The following is a 24377-nucleotide window of genomic DNA, read 5'->3' as shown; positions in this document are numbered from 1 at the left end:
AAGTTGAAAGCACTTACCTTTATATCTCGGGCTCATAATAATAGCTTACACTTACTTCACCAGACAAGATCACATGCTGACAGTGGCTGGACAGCTTTTAGCGAGGCAGACTTTACTTTGATGAGAAATATAGTGCAGCTTTAATATCGCAAGATCTTGTGGCACAGGACTTGCTGCAACCTGACTGTTGATGGATTAACCATTAAGATGTTCAACTGCAGACACAGAACAGCCACAAGCCTTTCACACAATAAAGTTCAAGTTTCTGATTGCAAGGATTTCAGTCCGATTGATGAAATGTCAGTGTACCTGAGGTTTGAATTTCATATGGGATGACTACTTTTTGAATTGATTTATGAGCCCTTCTTGTCAGGATATTGGATTCCTGTTTCACATAAAAAAACTTGCGTACCATGCTACATGTGTTTGTCAATGATGTCGAAAAGAGCTCGGATCTACACTTCCCACTTTATAAGGCACGCTTTGCTGCTACTGAATTGAACTGTGTTTTGCCTTTAGAAGTGCCTTAATTCTTTCTGACATAAATTCGTCAAGTGACAGAAACATTTTCCATGGCTTTTTGTCTGCACTCACATGTAGTCGTGGGCCTTAAGTGAGAGTTTATCAATTTACTCCACCACTATGATGTTAGAATTGTTCAAGCCTCTAATCAATACTATACACACACACAAAAAAAAACAACAATGCTATATAGGAAAGCCTGCTACTATGGAGGTCCTGTTCAGCCCTGGCATTAGCATCTTTTCAGACCAATGTATTATACATTGGTTGCTACATATTATGGTTGTGGTTGCCTTTCTAGCAACTCAAACTAGAATGCACATTCTACTCTGAACTTTTGACATCAGCCACATACTTTTATCCACACAACTGCCTCTCGTTGGATATTTTCATTTTTTCAATAAATTTTTGTGACCCAGACAGTTTCTGAAGTCCTCAGACCAGTCCAATCTAGCACCAACAACAAGGTCACATTCAAAGTCCCTTAATCTTGTTTCTTCTTCATTGTGAAGCTGATTGAACTTCAGTAACTTATCTTCACCAAATCTAGATGCTTATATACTGTACATTGAGTTGCTGCCATGTAATTGGTTGAATTGCTGTTTAACTCAACAGCAGTTGAGCATCTGTACCTGATAAAGTGGCCTCTAGGTGTATGCCTAATTACATGCAGTAATAGAAACTACACTGACACCTCATATCACAAACATCAAATAAATTAGAGCATCTTTCTACAAAACGAACACTGTGTCCATTAAAGCATGTTCACTCTACTTCAGTTCTGTGAATTTACACAAAAGGCCACTGAGACATTTAATGTTCTAAACTAAATAAGTGGCCAGTTCATGTGGGAGACCTGGTTCCTCCTCTGGTTAAGCATGTGCTTCATGTTATGGAAGGTGAGTGTTCTTGTCACAACAGAGCAGGTTTCTAATCACGACTTGTTGGCCCTTGTTGCAAGAAATCCTCTCCTTTTACCCACTCCTCTGTAACCTTCATTTCCAAATTAAAAACCGAAAGATATCTTGTTTTGTTAAAAGCAAAACAATACATAAATTCAGGAGTGTTTTGTACTGCAGAGGAGGTGATGAGGTGTCTTTGGATCAGTTAATTTAAACAATATTTCTGTAGTTTTATGACAACTTTGATTAAAATTCTGTTCAAAGCAACTCCTCTTGTTGTCTGATGTAATAGTCTAACTGTGTCAAATTTTTTATTTTTTACTGCCTGTCCTCCAAGCGCACATTTTGTCCCTGAAATTTCCAGCAAGCTACCAGACTTGCTCAGGTCATTTGAGTGCCTTACATTCCTAACTGTACAACCCGTCTATAATCAAAGCTGGTCAATGAGTCATTACTTATTCTTCTCATGCAGCAGTGCTTCACCCCAGAATCTGTCAAAGAAAAAAAATAAGGGAGGGAGCTGAGTGGCTCGCACATGCATATGTATGAAATCTCTGTACCCGTTTCACATGGTCATTTATTTTGAGCTTGGATAACATTTTAGATTTGCTGGAATATTATTCGAATCACAGAGTGCTGTGAAATGAACAGATCTGAATGGATTGTATAAAAACGGGAACGTTTGGTAGGCGCAAGTTACAACTGCCAGGTATTCGTGTTTTTGCTTCATTGTTTCTCAAGCTGATTTACAGAAGGTTTTTTATTTTATTTTTTATATTTATATTCAAATAAACCTAATCTGTAACTGTTATTGCAGTAAACGGTACTTTGGCACAATATTGATTCAGAAGGGATGAAGACAAGTTTTTATTTGTAAAGAAAAACAAACTAAAATAGCTTTTAACAGCTTTCTTCAGAATGCAATATTTTGTGTTGGTCTATCACATAAAAATCATCAGCTTGACAGTATGCTCATTTTTACTTTTGCAAGTCCCTATGCTTCATGTTTTGCTGCTAGGAAATTTCTCAGAATGTTGCTTTTTCAAGGAAGCAAATTCTCATATTACATAAAATTGTTAGTCTTGCTCTTTACATGAAAAAGTTTGTATATACTCATCTTCTCTGCATTGACTGGTCATTTCCCCCTTGTACTGTTTTTTTGAGTTCAGCGCTGTATGAAGAATTAAATCCAACTGATCCAGTACACCCTATTTCCAGAATACTAATGTCCAAATCATATTATACAATTTCTATGATTTATTCATATACAACTATGGCATACCAGATTTCTTTAGGGTATTTTGACCAAAGTCCCAGAAAGAGAGAGGAACGTGTTACATTAAATACATACCGTAGAAAAAAAACACACTTGGTGTATCATGTTATTCTATCCACCATCTCAAGGTATTTTACAAAAAGAAAGAATATATACTAAGTCCAATCATACATACGTTCCAATAGATCCTTATCACCAAACAATGCATCATGTTCTGCTTAAAATAGGTTGAAAACATTTTCTCAGCAGATTGCAGCAAGTCATTGACTTGCAGCGTTCAGTCCTCTTGTCTCAGTTTAAGAATTTAGGAGTGCACGCTATGGCTGCTTGTGAATAAACCATTGTAAAATAGTCTTCTTCCGATAGTTGATCTTGAACATAACATCGAACATGGCCCCTCATCCCGGTTTCCTCCTGCCTCTACTGCACCTAGATCTAACTTGGCTGCTGCGGTCTAAATAAGTCAGAGTACAAACTCTGTGTTCGGCAAAATAACACATTTTTAAGCAACCTTTTTAGATTAAGTTTAACACCTCAGCGGGGATTCAGGCTGATCCTCTCCATGCCACGCCGGATTGAAGCAGTAGTTCATGAAAAAAAAAACCCTGACCAAGTAGTGAGTGCATTGACTGTACAGGCTTAAAATACATCGCTCTGCAAAGCGTGACAGCAAGAAAGTAGGGCTTTGGTCAATCACAAACCACCTCTGATGGATGAAGGCTTCAACTATAGAAGGGCATCCAGATGTGACACAAATAACATACATGATAAACATAAGCTCCAGGTTTCTCAGACACGCACACCCTCACCTTGATACAGAAGGTGGCAACAAGCAGTCAAATTCTAACTGTGGGTTGCAAAAATAATTTTTGATTATAAGTGTTAAGAAAGCAAGAATAACAGAAATATATTTCACCATGCTGAAACAGAGTTGGCAGACAATTCACCAACACCAAACTGTTGTTTTAGAGCAAATTTCTTCCTCCACACATGTAATCTGTGTTAAATATTCTATATTTTGGTTTGTGTACACTTAGTTGAATTGTCCTTTTGTTGCAGACATAAATAAAACAGTCACAGCTATATTTTTACACGAGAAAACACAGGTCAGAAGCTGAAGGACATCTTGTTGAAACGAGTTCCTGCCGAGGGATGTAAGGAACTGCTGCATTCTCACCAAACAGCTTCCCTCGAGGCATTACACCGCCTCATCCTCACAAAAACTGTTCTGCTAGCTGGGCATGGCTGCAAGGTGTGTTACAAAGACAACTGCATGATGGTATTGACACAGTGTCACCAGTTTGAGTAGTACACTTTAAAGCTTAATTTGTTAGTAAATACATCTTCTTTTCTTTCATGTCCAGATTAATACAAAGTCATTGAGCAGATATGTATATCAAAACTTGCTCTTGGAAAAGTGTTACAAACGCTATAAAATATAAGTCTTTAAATTTTGTTTTGCTGGAACAGTGAGACATTATTCTTAGAGAATTAATTTATTATGTATTATAGTTATTATAAAGTTTCTTGGCATCACTGTACTTGAACGGAAACATTGATTTGTTGAAAGGCTTTTGTGGTGGATAGTAGTGAAAAGACAACAGAGGTTGCAATTATTTCACCTGATATACAGTACAGACCAAAAGTTTGGACACACCTTTTAATTCAATGAGTTTCCTTTATTTTCATGACTATTGACATTGTAGATTCACACTGAAGGCATCAAAACTATGAATAACACATGTGGAAATATGCACTAAACAAAAAAGTGTAAAACAACTGAAAATACCCCTTATATTCTAGTTTCTTCAAAGTAGCAACCTTTTGCTGTGATTACTGCTTTGCACACACTCTGCATTTTCTTGATGAGCTTCAAGAGGTAGTCACCTGAAATGGTTTTCACTTCATAGGTGTGCCCTGTCAGGTTAATAAGTGGGATTTCTTGCCTTATAAATAGTCATGAAAATAAAGAAAACCCATTGAATTAGAAGGTGTGTCCAAACCTTTGGTCTGTACTGTATAAGTTCAGATGCAGCAGATTCTATCTATCTATCTATCTATCTATCTATCTATCTATCTATCTATCTATCTATCTATCTATCTATCTATCTATCTATCTATCTATCTATCTATCTATCTATCTATCTATCTATCTATCTATCTATCTATCTGTCTGTCTGTCTGTCTGTCTGTCTGTCTGTCTGTCTGTCTGTCTGTCTGTCTGTCTGTAAACATTCATTAAACGATACAAAGAAGACTATTTTGATAAATATCAGAATGTGGGAAGGATGTATGAAACTTTGTTGAATGAAATCTTTAGGATTTATGCTTCCCATCAATTGTCATGTCATAAAATTTCGTCATGATTTTTAGTAGAATTTTAAAGAAAATGCTAAAAACGGTATAGTCCTAATGCTAACAAAGTCTCATTACTCTAAAATTCATATCTACTTATTTTGAGTCACATAAATGGTCATGTTTGACATGTTTATTAGATGGGTAAACTTGCATTTTCCATCATACAGTATTACAAATTATTATGCCCACCCTACTGCCTTCATTAAATCTGTTTCTGAAAATTGTTGAGGCTATTTTTCACACCTTTTCCAATATCTCTAGTTCACATTGGTATTCTTAAACATGCTGATATGTGCTTGGAAAACAGGAGATTAAAATCAAAGATAGATTATTGTGCACCTGGACTTGGTTTTGCAAACTGAGGAGTCTTTTTTTTCTCTCAGTTAAGTTTAGAACAGCAGCAAAATAGGTCAAGTCATAATTGTTCAGAAGGTTCAATAGTATCCACCGTGGCAGTATATGAAATAGAACATTAAACTTAAAATAGCTTTAAGCTTCAAAACGAAAAAAGAAATAAAATTAAAACTCTGTACCATAAATTTTTTTAGTAGTTTGTAATTTTATGTCTTAATCATTGTCAAGATGGCCCTCAAGATAAGGATGTAATTAGCTACTGTCTCACTTGAAATATAACTATAAAAGTGTAATTTAGCAGAAGACAAGGTTACCAGGCTGTGTTCTGTTATGTGTAAACATGATATAAAACTTTGTTTTTTCATATTTCCAGTAATGTCACTTCAAGATTTTAGCAGATCTATTTTGTTTGACAACCATGTGGATTTTGCTGAAGATATCTTTTCATTGTTAAATGTAACTAGGGCCAGTGTAGATGTTTAACTTTTACATGCCACATTATTTATACTTTAGTGAAAAACCACACATTTTTTTATTTTTGTTGTCACCATAAAATTTGGGAAAGTTTGTTGTTAATTATTAATTGTCCTGTTGCCATAATGTTTTTTTTTTTTCAATTAAGAATGGCAGTTCATAATTTAGTCACTAAAGTTTTCCATGATTGTACTCTAGAAATATAAATTATGAAAATGATTTAAATACCTTATTTTTTGTATGTAAGCTCTGTAAGCGGGCAGAATTACACGATAATGCTTGCTGCTCATTATGCAAAAACTGGAATAATTAGATGCCTTAAAAGTGGAATGTACTAGTGTTGCACACTATAACATCTCATTGCATTAAGATAACAGAAGGCAATTAGGTTCCATCCTAATTTTTCTCCTGGTTCTGCCTGTTTCCCTTGGCTTATTAGCATTGATCCTAATTGCAAACTGCACAGCTGTTTTAGTGATTATTTGTTTTCATACACGGGCCCTTTGGAGAATTTGTTTACAATATGTTGTTGGCTTAGTAAATTGTCTTTCTCGCCTAATATGATAATGATGGCTTCTAAAAATGTAGAAATAAGAGCTGAATACAACATTGGTACATATCGTTACATTTATCAACCATTTTGTAAACTTTGAATGAATTTAAGTGTCAATTATTTTACCGGTAAAATATTTTGTCCTTATGAGTTTTCCTTACAATTTTGCTAAGATGTTGCTAGAAATTAACAGGACGAGCAAACGACAGTTGAGTTTGCAGTTAAACAAATGGAAGCAGAACAAATGTATTCTGATGTAATGTTTAAAACAACAGCATCACTCATAGTGACACACCGCTAACAGGATTTTGATTGGCTCATAAAGCCTTTAAAATGAATTTGACACACTCCTGTTAATGCATGTTGCCTGTTCTGCGTGTGTATATGTGTTTATATCTTTCGCTCCCTTTGCTTCTGTGTGACAGCACAGCTCTCATCATGCTGAGAGAGGCACAGAACTCCCCTCTCATTATACCTGGAGGAATGGATCTCATTAACCACTGGGTGGAGCTGTCACATTCTCCCCATTTCTTTTTTTAATTACACTCCTCATCTGGGTTTCTTCAGCTTAATTATTAGCTCTTTCATAAAACAATTCTCTTTGTTGTATTTATAAATGTTTTTCAGCAAATGCATTGCAGTGCAGAACAAATGTAAAGAAAAGAAAAGGGGAACATTCAAAAAACAATTGTAAATCTGAAATAGTTTTGCTAAAGAAAAGCTTTTTCACAACATGATGCTGCTACCACCACATTTCACTACAGGGGTTGTGTGTTCAAGGTGAAGAATAAAGTAAACTTTCTACAAGTATTATTTTGGTACTTTGTCACATCTGACTAGAGCACCTATTTCCACATGTTTGCTTTGTCTCCTAGAAGACTTGTTGCAAACTTTAAACCTCATGTCTTATGGCTATAAGAACTTTATCTTTACATTTTGAAGGCTGAAATAGACAACATCAACCCAGTTTGTTACAAGCAAAGGATACTGATCCAAATGTACACACAGAAGCAAAGTAGGAGGTACAATTAGGGTTTAATGGCCTAATTAGGTAAGTAATGAACAATATTAACAGATGAATGGGTAGAGTAGCTGTGGCAGAATAGCAGACAGTGAACTGATGGCATGGCAGTGGTCCTGAAATTCACTGGGAAGGATGACAACAGCTTAGCAGCGGTATAAGGCAGCTGAAAGTCAAGTTTTTAGCAGGGAACAACCAACAATCAAGCAATAAATGTCAACTAGAATAGCAAAGAATTGACATAATAAAATAATTTTAAAAAATGAATAAATGCCAAAACTCAGAAAATGATTGGCCTTTATGAAATTGCTTATTTGTAATAGTAGCGCAAACTATACCACTTTCCTCAGCAGCCTAAAGGAAGTAATGTTGTTTTTTTACTTATCTTATTGCAATAAAGAAAACCAAACCAAAAAAATTATTTACTGCCATTACCATGATATTACTTGTCTCTCCCCAGCAGCAGTTTGCCAATCTCCTCTAAGTAAGCCAAAAGTAGATCAAATTTATGAAACTGTGCGAAAGGCTGTCATTTGTGGAGCAGCACTGAAAATAGCAAATTCTTGTACTTCTCTGATCAGGGAGCAATTTGGAAATTATCCTAGTGGAATGTTTAGTTATTGAGATGGACTCACACCGCCAGCCCTCTCTGAAACTGCTGCTTCTTGAATCCGTAAAGTTGCTAATTTAAGATGTAATTTTAATTTTTTTATTTTTTTGTCGGAATGCATATATAGTCAGCTGCTTGTTGCACTCTTTGAGTTTGTCTTTTCAAATTCAGATCATGGTTCATTTAGTTGAATAGGAGTTTTCTGAGGTAACACAATAGGAGATTTTCAGGAGTGATGACAGCGTCCTTTCTGCCTTCTAGGATAGTAAACATTAATAGCAATGACATCAATGGCCTCTTAAAGAGGGCCAACTCCCCCATGACAGTCCTATTTGTTCCCTGCTCTTCGGTGACTTCACAGTGACATATCAAATTAGCAAAGGCTTCATCCAATTCAGTCAGTCTCTGCTGACCTTAATTGTAAACGCTCAATATCTTCCTTTAGGTTCAGCTCAGTTGTCTTTTATTAACAGCAAAGACAACTGCTAATGTTTTCCCCTCCAGCTAAAAGAGCAAAACATTAAAAGGATTAAAGGCTGACAGTAGAAACGCCTGTTTAGGCACATAAATGCAGTTTCCAGCATCTTAATGGCTGTGCAGTCTGCTCCATTGCAATTACTATTCAGATAGAAAGATTAACAGAGCAAGACCAAACCTAGCACTTCACTTCTTGCACATATGTAATATAGACGGAGCTGCGTGAGCACTTGAAAAAGAAATCGATGCTTGTGCCTTTCAATTATACATTTTACACAAGCATTAACTGAAAACATGAGGGCAAGCCTCCTGCTGCACCTGCCTTAATTTGAAATGTCATCCACACAAGGGAGCATAAGCTAAAAAAAAAAATCTTGATAAGTTTTAAAATTAAAGTGACAAAGACTTTACACCTATTGACTCTGAATCTGAATTTTAGAATGTAACTTTGCACTTTTGTCCAGATTTTGGCTAATTTTCAGTTTTAAAATGCATCATAAACATACAAAAGATTAATTTAGAATGTCCGCTTTCTCCTGTATCTGCCCTGGAGATGAAATGAAGAAGTGAGAGGTTTATCATTCTTATTAGAGAAAAAGGCTTTAGCAGGTGAGTGGACATCACTTCAAGCCTCAGAAATATTGAACTGGCTTGTTTAGTATGCTACTCTAAAAGGGGTAAAAGATAAGAACCTGAAGAGCCATGGTGAACGAAAATAATCCTGATGGACAGATGGATGTATTAATGTTTTAATTCTCAAAACAGATGGTAAACACAATCAACACCACTTACCTCTCCATCAGGCCTAACGTCTAAGGTCTAATTAAAACCAAAGGAGAGTTTTGAAATCCTTGCAGAGCCATCCCCAAAGACTGCAGATTAGGATCATTGACTTGGATCACACATAAAAACACAGTTAGTATCTTTAACCAGATTTTGGGAATTTTACAATAAATTGTTTATGATGTTAAGCTTTGAAGAGGTTGTTCAGTGAATCGAGACTAGTCTTCACTTTTCAATTTTAAATATGAGTCGAGAGACACTGAAAAAAACTCATGCTAAATGTTGAATCCAAAATTACTGATAGTGAAAAAATCTATTTTAGGAGATACTCACAACATGTGTAATAAGTAGAGGGATTCTGTAAGGCTCTAAAATATGCCATGGATAATTAATTTTCTTCAAAATGTTTCTGCAGATTTCCAAAGAAGAAATTTAGAAAAGATCAGTTCAATGTCTAATATTTAAGAGGCAGCATTATATAAATTGACTTTTCTGAGCTTCATATCATGTTGTAATGTTATTCCCTCATAAAAATCACACCTGGATTGTTGCTTTGATTCTTTCATGCATGTTTGAGAAATACTTGAATCTCCATTTGGGTTTGTAAGATGCTTGGGGGAACCAAGTGCACCCCCTTCCACACACAGCTCCTCCTCAGAGCTGCAGTTTCCAAGCCGAGCATTCACATTACGAAGCACCCCTCCCACACTTAGCTCCTTCAAGCTAGAATGAGCAAACACCAGAAAACACCAGGTAGAACTATGCATCTTCTCAGGCCATATGAACTATTTCTCAGTCCAGTGCTCAATTGAATGTTTGTAAATGCTTAATAGAGGAATGTTAATCTGATGAGACTATCAGAAAGAGCACATACTTCTTAAAGTGACAAAGACCCAATTTCAAGGCATTAAATTGCAAAGTCAAATTTGTTTTAAGTCATGTGGGATATATAGAGCATTTTTATAACAACTGAAAGTAACGTAGTTACTTGAACTGTTTTTTGTTTGTCTTTGATATACTTACGCTTTAGGTGGTACTTTCACCAAACAATTCAAGTTGTTTTCAAGTCTAAAATTCTGGGTTTATATGGCGACAGAAATTATGCAATTTTAACTAAACACTGGGTCTCATTAACCTTCAAAGACCATTTTGAATTGCACAATGACCAAATGAGACTTTACTGACTTCAGACTCTGCAGAAAGAAATAAAAAATGGTAAAAGTGTAATAATGCTAATGCCAGTGGGTGAAATTTATGACTTTAGTTTACACTACGAAATAAATTAGCTTAATTAAGATAAATATAGTTTTTTAAACTCAAAGTACTTTGTTCATGGTAGTGGTAATTCAACATTTTTACTTTGACAAAGACTCTGTCATAAAGTCAGTGTACATAGGTCATGTTTTATACAGTGCTGTATAATAGGTGTTATTTAGATCCTTGCCTTAAATCCCAGACATGCTGAGTTTGCATTTTCTCCCTGTGAATGCTTTGGTTTTCTTGTATTCAGAACTCCTCTAAAAACATGCACATTGAGTTAATAGGTCTTATGTGTAAGTAGGTGGATGCTTGCTTATTTGCCCTTTGATTGACTGTGCAGGATTTTCTTTTTTAATTATGTATAATGTAAACCTAACAAAGACAATTACCAAGAACACCAAATATTTTAAGAATAAATGCTTGTGGTAATTAGGCTGTTTTACATTTAGCCCAAGAAACTTTTTTAAAAAATGAAACAACAAGATCACTTGCAAACTCATTATGCTCAAAATTTAATGCTTAATACATGATCAGTTAAAACCCATTTTTTAATTCTATGTTTACATTTTTTTTTTCACTGCAAGCTGCCTGATGAGCATGAGGAACTGCTTTAGCTAGACCGTATTGGCCCTTTTGCTGTTTCACTATGTGAAAAACAACAAAGTTTATTTCTAAAGCTCTTTGATGGCTGGTTATGCCGCTCCCAGGCTTTTATTTTTGTCCTTTTTGCTACAAAGCCCCTGGTTGTGAACTGGCAAGTAGCACAAAAATATGGCTCATTTGCAAGCCTGCATGAAATGGAAAATATTTCTAATTTTAAACAAGATAAAAAGTAGTGAAAATTTGCAGAGATCCCTGTTTTTGTTGGCTGTTCCTTCACTAGACTAAGATTTCCCATTGGTTTATTCTCTATCTTTTCCTTTTAAACCCAACAAATTAGTTTCTGTGATTAAACACAATACCCATTGACTACTCTCTCAATGGGAAGTAAACTGGAAAAAATTTACAAATGTGAAAAATCAATTTTTTAACCACAAAGATACATAATGACTGAGTGACTGACTTACTCACTGAGCTAACCTTAGTTGTTACTATTCACTACCTTAAACTAGTGAGTAGTTATTGGTTAATTCTCTGAAAAAACAAAAGATATCACAAGCTTCACTATAAGGGTCACATTAGTTCTTCTTGGTTGTCATTCTTTCTTTCATGCAGTTCTTTCCATATTTAAGGAGCAACTGACCATCTTCGGATGAAAGTTTAGTGCTCTATGTATTCAAATAATTATTGACTAAAATAATCAGAATAGAGATCAGAGTGCCACTACTTCCAGCCATGTAAAGGATTCTGTATGCCAAAATGAATACATTTTTATTAGTGTAGACAGAGCATATTTATTCTGCATTAGATGAAGTGGTACTTTCAGGTCATTGCTGCAACATTTAAGTAGCAGCCCTGCTATATTTACCAGTAAAAATGTAGCAGGGGAGCATACTGGTTCTCAAAAATGCATACCCTCCTGTTAAGACATATTTTTGCGAAGTAATATATATGTTTGAGAGAAAAAAAACATGCAATTACCTGCCTGTATTAGTGTGCACACTTACACTTTGTATATTGATTCAATTTTAATATTCAATTTTCTTTCCCAGCTGTACCCATTATGCCACATCTTGACTTGGTAATAACTGCACAATTTTTTTTAAGTTCTCCAAATTTGTCTTGTTTCAAAGACATGCCTTATCTTCTACAGGAGACCATAGATGTTCTGTTAATTTATGCTGCAGCTAAACTATAATAAAACTTCCTCCTTTTTTCTTCCTTCATTGAGCTATTCTTTTTGTTTTTAATTTGCTATACGTTTGGATCACTTAGATACAGAAAAAAATGAAATCCCTCTCCATCTTTGACACAGAAACGTTTAGGGTAGTGACATTTGAAACTGTCACATACTTTTATCTATCTAAGGTCAATCTAAAAAAAAATAAAATAAAGCAACCTCATACTATTATGCCAACCGTGACCAACATGCTTGACTGTGGTGGTCTATTGTCAGTAGTAAGTGTCATTTTTGTGTCAAACTTTCTGTTTGGAACTGGTCTCCAAAGTTCAAATGTGGCTTTGCCAGAGCGTAATACATTTTCTCACAAGCTTTTGGGAAATTTCAATCAGGTCAAGTCCAGAGCTTTTTTCAAGTTGCCTCCTTGGAACCTTTCAGGATCCTTGATTATGTTTTTTTATTTCCATTTTGGGAGTTTTTCCAATAATCATAGTTTTACTATATTTTCTTAGTCACTCACTGATGACTATGTTTACTGAGCGGTGGACTATAGATACTACAGGGAGATTGTTTTGTGTCTTGCTTCTTATTTGAATGTTTGTACAATAAGGACCAGAGGTGGGGACTCGAGTCACATGACTTGAGCTTTTTAAATTTATTTCTGTTTTATTTTTGAATTGTGCAAGATATGTCACAATATAAATGGAAATAATTTTGAAAATTGTTCATTTTTTGCTGTTTACATCACAAATCTCTTCATTTTAAAAGTGAGTACACTTTTGAGAGCCACTGCATGATGCCTCCGATTACTGACACTCATGTCACCTCAAAAAAATCTTTACCAGTGCGTCTTTCTGCATTACCTAACTTCAGAAAAGATATATGTCATGGTAGTAAGCAAATCAATATTCATTCAGGGGCAAATACATAAAATAACTAGGCATTGTCAAGTTATTTTTTGTATGATATGTTTCTTTCCAGAACAATGATTCAAACATGAATATCATCACTAAATCTATTGTTCTAAGCAAGTGACACTGCTGTGTGTGAGTAAAAGAAAAAGAGAGAGGAGAGAGACAGAATGTGGCACATGTAGTTTCATCACTTTTTGCTCCTTTTTTTTTTTGCTTTTTTGTACTGGCAGTGTGAGTGATAAAGAGGCAACCCTTATTCCCTGTGGGGTGTTGGACAGAAGTGGCCTGGCTGACATGGCAAGTAGTAGACAGCGCTTCATCTCAGTGTTCATTGGCTGGCCAGTTATGTGATTAAAAAATGTGCTGAGTTCATGGTTTGGGGCAAAGAGCTTCTCAGTAGTCGAAAGAGCTGATCTATTCTTATTCGAAAAGAAGCTGAGGGACCATATTGTGGACAAAACGACCCTGCCACCATGTCTGATAAATAGAAAACAATTGACTAAATACCACAAATATGTAATTGACTGTGGTCAGTATAATCAAATATTTCCATTACAAGTTTCCAAGATATAAATACAAAATATTTTTATAATTGCAACAGAGAAAAGAAGAAAGAAAATGATATAGAAAGACAGAGAAAAACAAACATTATTAATAATGCATCTTCTTGTTGCTGCGTCCTCTGTGGGAGAGGAGACAGAAACATGTCAGAGCGGAACCCATAAATACTGCAAACGCCGGTTTAATGGCCATCATAAGCAAAAACTTGGTTTCTCTATGCACAGCTGTGCTCTAGTGCATAAAATTGATCGTTTGTGGAATTAATGTGCTCACACTTTTTGTAATGCTTGCCTAATTTTAAGCTAAAACAAATTTTCTGAGCTTTTCAATGCAGCATGTAGATATGATGAAAAGATAGCAGGCTAATACAAGTTCTGCCTTTACTTGATGAAAAAAAGTATATAATCTTGTGATATTTATAATATGAGCTCTACCAAATAATAAGAAGTGGAAAAATACACATAGAAGCCCTGAAATAACTAGGACTAAGAGCAAAAAAAAAAAATAATCTAAAACCAATGAACTGAAACCAGGTATAATAATTACATGGATTGCAGTAAAAGACACATTAATTGAATGTGGCACCGGTAGCCGTCTGGAAATTGTTTCCAAGACTGAGCCAGATTTGTGGAGATCCATGATTCCCTTTCAGAGATCTTGGCTGAATTTTGATTTCCTGTGATGTCACCTAAAGAAGCGGCCTCAAAATACATCCACAGGTGTATCTCCAGTTAATCTTGTGTTGTGAATTAACCAATCAGAAGCTTACAAAAGCCTAAAGTCATCATTTGGGCTTTCCAATTTAAGTAAAAAAAAATTCCATTATTTAAGCACGTAGCAGCAAATAGAAAAAAATGTCATAATGCTGACTGAACTACAGCAGGTAAAGTTTAGTGTGATTGGATGTAAGACATTGTTAGGGAAAAAGTCTTTTGTTTCTTTATACAGTCTGTTAACATCTAACTGTAACTTTAAATTCAACATAGCAAGTACAATATTTATACTCTGTGAAGTTGGTCAGCAATGTTACTTCCATAAAAAGGCACACAAAAAATCAACAAAGTAGAACTTGGAGAAATCAGAGCCAGGTCTGTCAGAAGGTATATTATTAGTCTCTTATTTACTTCCATATGTGGGGTACAAAGTAGCAGCTGGTTTAGCAAATACTGCATGTATAAAGGCTAAGTCCTTGTTGCAGCTGGCCTTGTTTGATTACTGGGCCACGGTCTTCTTAATCTATCTCTGCCCTCTTTCTTGTCCTCTTTCTCTTGTAATAAAGGTCACTGGAGTCTATGCACTCGTAAAAAGAAACATCAGACATGGGTTCTTTTAAAATTTATTGTTAAATCCACCATATGTGGGGTAGTTTGTTTTCCAGATATGTAAAATAGATACTAAACATTAGGTTGTGAAATGGTCTGTTTCCTTGTATTCTCCACTCTCCAAACACACAATTGTGATACACGGTGAGACAAATTAAAATGATGTGATTGACAATATGTTTGTGGTAATGGCTTAGTTGCCAAAATTTGGATGAAGAACTGTGTGCTTAGAAGGAATCACAGTAGATAGACTTCTCTGTTAGCAGCTTAAAATATGTAAAAGGGACTAGACATCAGTTTTATTTCAAAGAAATATTCATGAAACATAACAGACAAAAAGTTCTATATTAACAACAGAGCCACTGCTGAATCTAGCAGAACAAACACAGTTTTATGTAAATCTCTTTCTCTCTCTGTTTAAAACGCCAACATCTAGTGAGAACAATCAGAGGCCTTTGAATTGCTGCCACAGCCATCCAAGCAATTTATCTTTTAACAAATGTATTTAAGACCAAGGCGATTGTTTTATATAAAGAAAATGCACAGATCTATAAAAAATACATTACTGAATTACTGAATTAATGGTGGGCAGGGATATGGGCGTGGACAGTTCTGATGGACAAAGGGGGAGCTCAGCTCAGTTTATTGAAGAGTTAAGTGAGGGAATAAAAACTAAAAAATTGAGGATGCTTGCCGTACCACAAGAGCATCAAATAACTGAGTTAAAGAATCAGTACTGCTAAAATAATCTGAATCTGCAGATATACCACAGAAAACTTTCAGAAAGTTAAAACTTTATAAAAATAAACATGTTTCTAAGAAATTGTAATAATTTTTTCTACTACCATTCTTATTGCTGACTAAATCTCATTTATTTACAAATGGCTGCATGTTATTCGTAACAAGGAAGCCTTTTGCTATTGGACTAAGAAGAATTAGTCCAATTCTAATTGGACTAATTACAGAAACATATAAACATTCTGTAAATACATTGTTTTTTGAGTTTGTACCTGATTGACCAGGACTTGGACCAGAGTGTGTTGGGTTTTGCAAAGAGAAAGATAAAAACTGATCTTACATGCAATGTAATTTCATGTCATGAAAAAAGAACACGAATAAATATATAATGTCAGGTTAATTTTCTATCGCATGTATGAATACTTTGGTCATAAAAAACCTATGCATTTTTGTTTTGGTTTTGTTTACTTAAAAAGCAGAAACTGAAATTATGTGCCGTGCTAAAAGAAGCTGCATATTGTTTGTATATATGTTGTTTGTTATGTATTACTGATAAAAGTAATTCAAATTTTCATTAATAGGCTGTCAAAGTTTCTGTGCAAGAAAATTATTGTTGAATTTTGGCCTCAAGACAACATTGTCTTACTGAAATGAGACATAGCTTTAGTCTGTAAGACATAAATAAAGCTTTGTTATGAATTAAGGACTTGGTTATGTAAATATTATTGCTGTTGTTTTTATCTTAATGAAGAAATTCTTTTCTGAAATGCATTAGCCTCTAAAAGCCTGGCGGGATGTTTCATATCCTGTAAATGTGAGTTGTTGACTTTAATAAAATTGCCCATTCTGATCAATGTACTGCAATGTACTGCTCTTGAAGTGAACCTATTTCATTTAACCAATTAGAGGAAGTCATGCCAGAGCCTATCACTCTCCAAATGTTTAGACCCCAGAGTTTAAAGTAATGTTTTCCATAGTCAGTTCATAGATTTCTTAGCCATATGTTGCAGCTGTAATGTTGTTTTTCTTTGCCTGTAAATTTTTTTTTTTTTTTTTTTTTTGCTATTGCTTACTGTCAACCATTTTGTCCAAGTAGTTTTTTTTTATAAACTCACATTTTGCTTTCTGCTTAGATTAGCTCATTTCTTCTCCCTTGACATGTGATTTTTCTTATGTCACTGACAAATAACTCAAATTAGTTAAAAAAAAACAAGAGAAGTTTACACTGTCTAAAAAACCCGTCTCTAATTTACAGTAAAATACTGGCAGCAGTGGTTGCCAGAAGTTTTTACAAATTTACAAATTCTACTGTGTATGGTAAAATTTGTAGCTATGCAGTAGAATTCTGTACCAGAATTTTACCATAAATTACAAACTTTTAATTTTCTTTAATGTGCAGCAAATGTTCCATCCACTTCATATTTATACCTGCTTAATGCTTCCAAATTTATTGCAAGGAGGTGCCTGTCTCCTTTGTCTCAGTGAACAACTAGACAATTTTAATTTGAAGAAAACCTATGCATGAACCAGAAGAACATGTGAGCCCCACACAGAAAAAAACCTTGACTGATGCACTGCCAAACCAATATATAAGTAATAGTGAGATGTTCCACGATGCAAACAGTTTCTTCTCAGCAGACTCTTTCTCAGCTGTTTGTCGGCTTCTGCTTTGTTTATTTAAGGAGTCCTTTCTGAACTTTGTCTTTTTCTTAGTTAACTTCAGCAAAGAAAGTTCAGCCTTTCCTTCACATATATTTTGAGGTGAGGCATTCTGTCAACACCACGAAAAGCAAACATATCTATCTTAGCAAAGCACTAAATTGAATGAGACTGTGCCAATTCTGTGTTGGGCAGCGTGCCAGTGCAGAGCAGAGTGGGAGGGCTTTGGGACCGCTACTTTGAAAAGTGAGTGACAAGAATAACAATCATGGGGAGGGAGGTGCATGTGATATACTCACAAAAGTTCAGATGAAAATAAAAGACCTCGTTTTTCATTGTCTTATGTAATATGGGAGTCTTATAACTTAAATTCATATAGCATAAGAGTTTAATATGGGTCTTTGTAATTCTGTGTGTCCTGAGAGTTCCCTTTACAATCATGTTCTCCTTGCTTCTATTTCTTTTCTGTACCAGCTTTACAACATTGACTCAGCAAGTATTTTGAGAAGACAGCCAGAGCTGCCATGGTGAGAGTGACTAATGACCCCTTTCACAGCACAAACACCACATAATCAGAGATGCTGAGGATCTGTGTCTGCCTGCTGTCTTGTCTGAGTAATTACGCCAGGGACTCAATTAATTTACTAACCAACAATCAAGCTCTGCATACTGAATGCCCTCCAGTCAGCTTATATATTAAAAAGAAAATGATAAAACCTCTGTCAATCTATTTTCTGTACATGCTTCATCCCCTTTGGGGTCACGGAGGGGCTGGAGCCTATTGTGACCCTCAGTAGTGGAGAGTAAGGGTACTAACTGTACGAGTTACCAGTTCGTCCCAGGGACATCAGAGGCACATGCTACAGACAGCTGTGCACCATCATACAAATTTAGAAATTCAAATTCACCCACACGTGTGTACAGTTGTTGTTGTTGTTGAAATGTGCTAAACAAGTAAACTTAGGTAATGATGTCAGTATCAGTGCTTCAGTGCTGGATCAGATCACATCTCTATGTCCAGCCTCTGACAATATGGGAATTTGAAAAAGCATGTAACTGTAAATCAGATTACCAGCTTAACTAGCGTTATTTGAACACCAGTACAGTAAGATCTATAGATCTATCACTGGGCGGGGGCTCTATATATTTACAAATATGTTTGTTAAAAATTCATCTCACACAATGTTGATCCATTTTTATTTTGTGGCTTATTTTCAAGAAGCCACATGAAAAAGTAACAATTCTACTGGAGTGTATATATTCTTGAGCAATAACAATATCTATGAAATTTTAATGACAGAAGCTGACTCTAAAGAAATGCACAGGAGAGTTCAGTCTCTGGGGGACTAGACTGCAGGAAAAGTCATTCATGGTGGTTTTTCAGTGTTACTTGGCAGGTGAAATAGAGTTGACATTGATTCCTGTTTCAACACAGTATTGAAAGCCGATTTTAAAACCACATCAACAGCTGTAATGTTTTTTTTATTAGTCTTCAGGCTATACAAGGAATAAGTAAAAGCTGGTAACCTCCACTAAAATATCTGCCATTTTAAGCAGTGAGCCAGTTTAATTAATTTTCCCATCACTGCCACATGTTTTTTGTATTTATTGACATACATTTGTTTTAAAAAATCAATAAATAGGCATCCCTAGAGATTTATTGGGACCGCAATATGTTTGAATTTCAGAAAAGAGGCCATCTTTTACGATAGCAATTTTGTTGTTCGAGCTTTCCTTTGGAAAAAAGGTTTGTGTGTTGCTGAAGTGCAAATTGGATGGTAGCAGAGGAGGTGAACAGTGAAGGGATTGACAACTTCATTGCACCTGGTGTTCTCACCACCTCTCTTTGGTTTCAGTGGGGGGACGTGGTTAGAAGTCTTCAACAGTCTTCACCTACTGTGCTAAATTGTTACTCCACACTCCCTGAACTGCCTCAGGACCCGGGAAAAGAGCTTTCTTTCTGTGGCCTACGGTGAGCTTGGCATTATCACTCTTATTGTAATTCAAGATGTTGTTTCCTTTGATTTTTAGTGCAGACAAAATCATCCCCCCAAAATCACTTGTGTAAGTGGTTCAAAGTTTGCAGGAGCAGAGGGAGGTCTGTCCTCTAATGAATGGCTTCTCCGTGTCTTAAGAGATCTTCCAGATGGTGAAGCTGTGAATGTACATCAGTCACTGCTGTTCCTCTCAGAAGCACCAGGGTGGAAGAGCTTTCTGGCATCCGATGCAGCCAGGGGGTTTAATGAATACTGCTTAATAGACAGAAGAGACCTATAAAAAAAAATTGTATTATCCCATTTTGAGTTAATAAAACCCTAATCAGAGACTTGTTTTCAATTTAACATGATACAAGCAAAGGGTTTTACTTCACTATATGAAAATTAAACTAAATTATTTTTTGTTTAACTGTTTAAATCTTTCATTTACTTGTCATATTCTTTGTAGACTGATGAAATTCAATACTTGCCATGCATGTCAAACTAGATGTTCTGGTAAAGTCACATAACTGAAGCAATATTGTCTTATTGTTTTTCAGGTGACTGGCACGTCACATTAGCTTGTATGAAGGCCCCTTTCATTTCCCCTAAATGGACAACAACACAATGGGCACAAAAGCACTTGATTTTCTTTGTTCCTGCTTCTGTTAAAGCTTCAGCGAGGGAAATGAGTACTGAACACATCAACATTGTTCTCAGTTAATATCAATTTTTAATGAGGCTTGTCAAGAAAACTGGCATAGGGTGTGAGATCTTTCCGGGTGCATGCAGAAAAGGTGCATAGAGGCCTGAGAGAGAATAAGTAATCTTGTAGTTGATTCAAAGTTAATTAAGTTGAATATGAATGAATATAATTAGTAAACTGACTACCAATAATCACATAATAACCTTCTGAAATGTACTTTTTCTGAAATATGATCTGTAATGATTTCTTTAATGATTTAACTTGATTTCTGTAATGATTTAACTATGAAACGATTATGGTCGATGAATTATAATAAGTGAGAGATGTGATTAATTATTAACTAAGGATCAAACTTGTGATAATTTAAAGTCAATGTTCAAATGGGTTTAATACAGGTTAAATGGGTTTAATGATTGTAACAGATGGAAAAGTGAGTTAGAGAAAGAAGAGGAATGTATGGGTGAGGTCCTGAAACAGGAAATGTCGCAAGTAGTTCTGCACAGATGGCCAGGGCGCACAGGATGGTTGGTGTGTTGAGTTTGGCTGAAGCAACGGAGAAAGGAGAAGCACGGGACTTTCCACTATGGTCAGCGAAAACAGGTTGAGAAATGTGGGGGCTTTTTCATGAGAGACAGCAGATGTGAGGAAAGTCACGTAGCCCAAATCCTCCCATACACACACAGGGTGGAGAAATGTATAAAAAGAGCCCGAAAAGAGGAACCAGCTGTTCCCAGTCCGGCGGCGCAGAAGGAGAAACAACTTGCAGAAGCAGATTAAACTACGGACCGCACTGCAGAACCACGGGGAAGCTCGGACTTCACACCGCCAAGAAAGGACTGGGTCCCATCGCCCCACCTCTGGTTCTTTATTCGACTGTTGGTCTCGTCTCAACCCAGCCATCTCAGACTCCGCAACAAGACTTGGAGGAAGGACAAAGGTCCCTCAGGGATGAGGAATTGGGTTTCACAAAAAGGATTCGGACCCGTTCTGCTTTGTCTCCTTTCTACGAAGGGTTTTTCCACACAAGGCAAAGACCTCAACCAAGGCTGCCAGAAATTCCTGTTGCCAAAAGATCCACCATCGCCTGGGTATGAATTGAATCTGCTCATTGAAGTTCCATTTCAGAACGTGCGACTTAACTGCTAGGGAAAGGAATCAGGGTAGTATGATTGTACATGTAAATTTTATTACACTGTTTTTGAACTATATACGATTGATTATTGATTTGTATGTCGCATATCCCGGCTTAAGCTTGCTTAATAAATTTATACTATAAAATTCTAATGAGGTTGGTGGACATTGGAATTAATAGAGTCATTTAATCTTTGTCCAGTTCTTTTAATTAAGGTAAAACTAATGTACATGATTCCAGTAAATAGGAGGCTTCATAATTTCCTTTGGTGAGAGTAAATAATGACCCTGGGACTTACATCTAAGTCACTAAACATAATCTAGCCGGTTCCAAGTGCAAGTTACGATTTAGAAAGTGGGCTACCGTTAACAGAAGTGGTTATTGGAATTATGCAGCTGCGAGGGCTACTCAGCTGATTGTTTCTTAACTGTAAAGGGTCATAACTTCTGGATTGGAGGTAGTTAGAGCTAGACGAATCACTTTCGCCACCAGTTTAAATAGATTATCTCTTGTAGAGTACTTTTAGGGTAATACCCAGGTCTCAGAGATTTTCCGGACCCGTTAGACGGAGAACTGGTCAATAGGCAGCCCTGTGAAGTAGTGAGGAGTGGGCGGGGCTGACTATTGCAGGATAACCTTCATGGCGCCCAACGTGGGGCGGCGCACAACTGAGTAGGCGGGCCCCAAAGTTACCAAGTCAGTAAAAACAGATGCGAGACTCTGAATAGCTCACTTGGGTTACTAACTCTTAGGGAAGAGAGTTAGTGGTGACTGATAAGGCCATCAGTCACAACCCTCGCAGTAACTGTATAGCATGCAGGCGAGGGAAAGCTTCTACTGAGGAGGGAATGACCAGATCCAGACAGTGAAGCCAGTAGCCAACACAGCCTGGACCCATCCCTACTCGAAAGCGCAAAGAGAGGCTTTGGGGAATAGGCGACTCGAAGACAAAGACAACTATGAGTGAAGACGAAGAAAATGGGGAACTGGATTCCCCGCAGAAGCCAGCAATGAAACAAGGGGCAAGCAACATCAGCCGAGACGAAGAGAGTCATCGACCTAGTCTTTCCCAATCCACGTTATCACAATTTCCTGTGAAATTGATATTACTCGGTGATGGATTGGATTCCTGGACTGAGATAAATAAGAAGTCTTTCTATGAATCCCACTACACCCTCAATAAGGAGGTGGCCCAGAGAACGATGAAGCACTTAGTGCAAACTCGGATATACTTTTGTACACAGCTTGAAAGTGGCCACCGACTGGGGGTCGTCAAATGCCCGATGAAGGTGGCTAAGAAAATAGAGATTAAAGAATGGCTGGAATGGTTCGCCGAGCTCCTTGAGAACTGGGAGTTTGGCAAACTGCGGGTCGTCTACAGCCCCTCCGAGAAGTATGACCGCGTAGTAAAAACAGCTACCTTGGCGGCGGGCATCGACGGAATCCTGGTGGACCCGAACGCCAGGGGGGTGAGCCAATACAAAGACTACACTGAGGCCATGCAGAGACTCTCGACCTACAAAAAGGACAAGGAAAAGGAGCAAGCCCTCGACGAGGTAGGGTCGGAGGTGGCTGAGCCTCCGTCCCACCTGCCCAGCAGAGCTACAACACCGACTCACCAGCAGGAGCAGGCTCCAGATGACCTGATAGACCTGATGAACGACAACGGAGGAATCCCTGCTCAACCGGGTCCATCGCGGGACGAGGACATCCCACCTGCACCAGCCAATGAGGAAGACCCCGAGGAAGAGCTCAGCGGCGGTCTCACTGAGGAACAACTGGAGCAGGCGGCCAGGAACTGGTCCCCTCAACGGGGCCTGGGACCCGGGTTTCAACCCCGAGCCCACAGCACGGAGAGGAGGCAGCCACTGCCACCTACGAGGACCCCATCAGCCAACAGTTCCGACGAGGACGAAGAAGGATCGGACGAGGAACAGTGGGGCCCCGGCCGCCCCAAGAAGAAGACTCAGAAATCAGATACCTGGAGGATGGCCCGAGAATTGGCCGAAATGCCACCAGAGACCGTCAGCATAAGACTGCAATCCGGGCTCATGATTTATCAGTTTATTGGAGGGATATGGGATCTTGAGGGTGATGGACTAATTGTGTTCACCAACGACAGATACAAGATCCACAATAAAAACTTCCGACGCAACCTTAAGGACCAGGCAGGAAAGTGTTACAAAACAGATTCAAGATTGCTGGAAGCTTCCTGTAGCGCAGCAACTCGAGGAGACGTAATAATAATGAAAGGCCATAATCTCCCTTATGGTGCTGTAATTCTAGTCCCGATTGACGGTTACCAAGAAGGAGAGAGTCTGGAGGAATATCGGAAGAAGATGTGGCACGGACTCGAGCGGGGCCTGACGGCAGCCAGCAACGAATGCATGAGAAGAGTGATAGTGAGTGTACAGGGACTAAGATCGCCGGATCTGCCAAGGGACACCGCCAGATCAATTGCGGAGAACGGAGTGGTGAATATAGCCAGAACCAACAGTCACTTCTTTGTGCTCGAAGAAGTGGTGGTGGTGGTTGACCCCCGTCTGCATCGACTCCGCACTGAGCAAGGGGTGAAATTGGCAGCTGAGATGGAGAAGCAAGGCCGCATTAGCCATCCATCACAAGAAATCAAAAAATATCCCTTAAGAATTCCCCAGAGTGAGGTTTCAAACACCACCCAGATAGGTAAAGCCAAAGTTATGCAGCCACTCAGGATAAAGATAAAGGAGGCACCTGTTGAACCAGGGTTCTCCGCAGCAAAGTACGTTAAGGAGTTCTCGTTTGAAGAAAGCCGCAGTGAGTTGAAAAAACCCAAAGCGGGAAGAGTCAAGAATGAGCAGCCGACGGTCCCGGAAGAAGAAGGACCGATGAAACCAGCTAAGATTCGACCGCTGAACTCCCCCAGAAGAGAACCTCTTCGACAACAGCAGTATGAAGACATCAGCGACTCGGAGGACGGAGAAGAGCAACCGGAGATCGAACATCCTGGAGAAGAAGAG

This window comes from Xiphophorus hellerii, chromosome 5 (assembly GCF_003331165.1).
Source record: "Xiphophorus hellerii strain 12219 chromosome 5, Xiphophorus_hellerii-4.1, whole genome shotgun sequence".
Lineage (NCBI taxonomy): Eukaryota > Metazoa > Chordata > Actinopteri > Cyprinodontiformes > Poeciliidae > Xiphophorus > Xiphophorus hellerii.
This window is presented reverse-complemented; position numbering follows the sequence as displayed.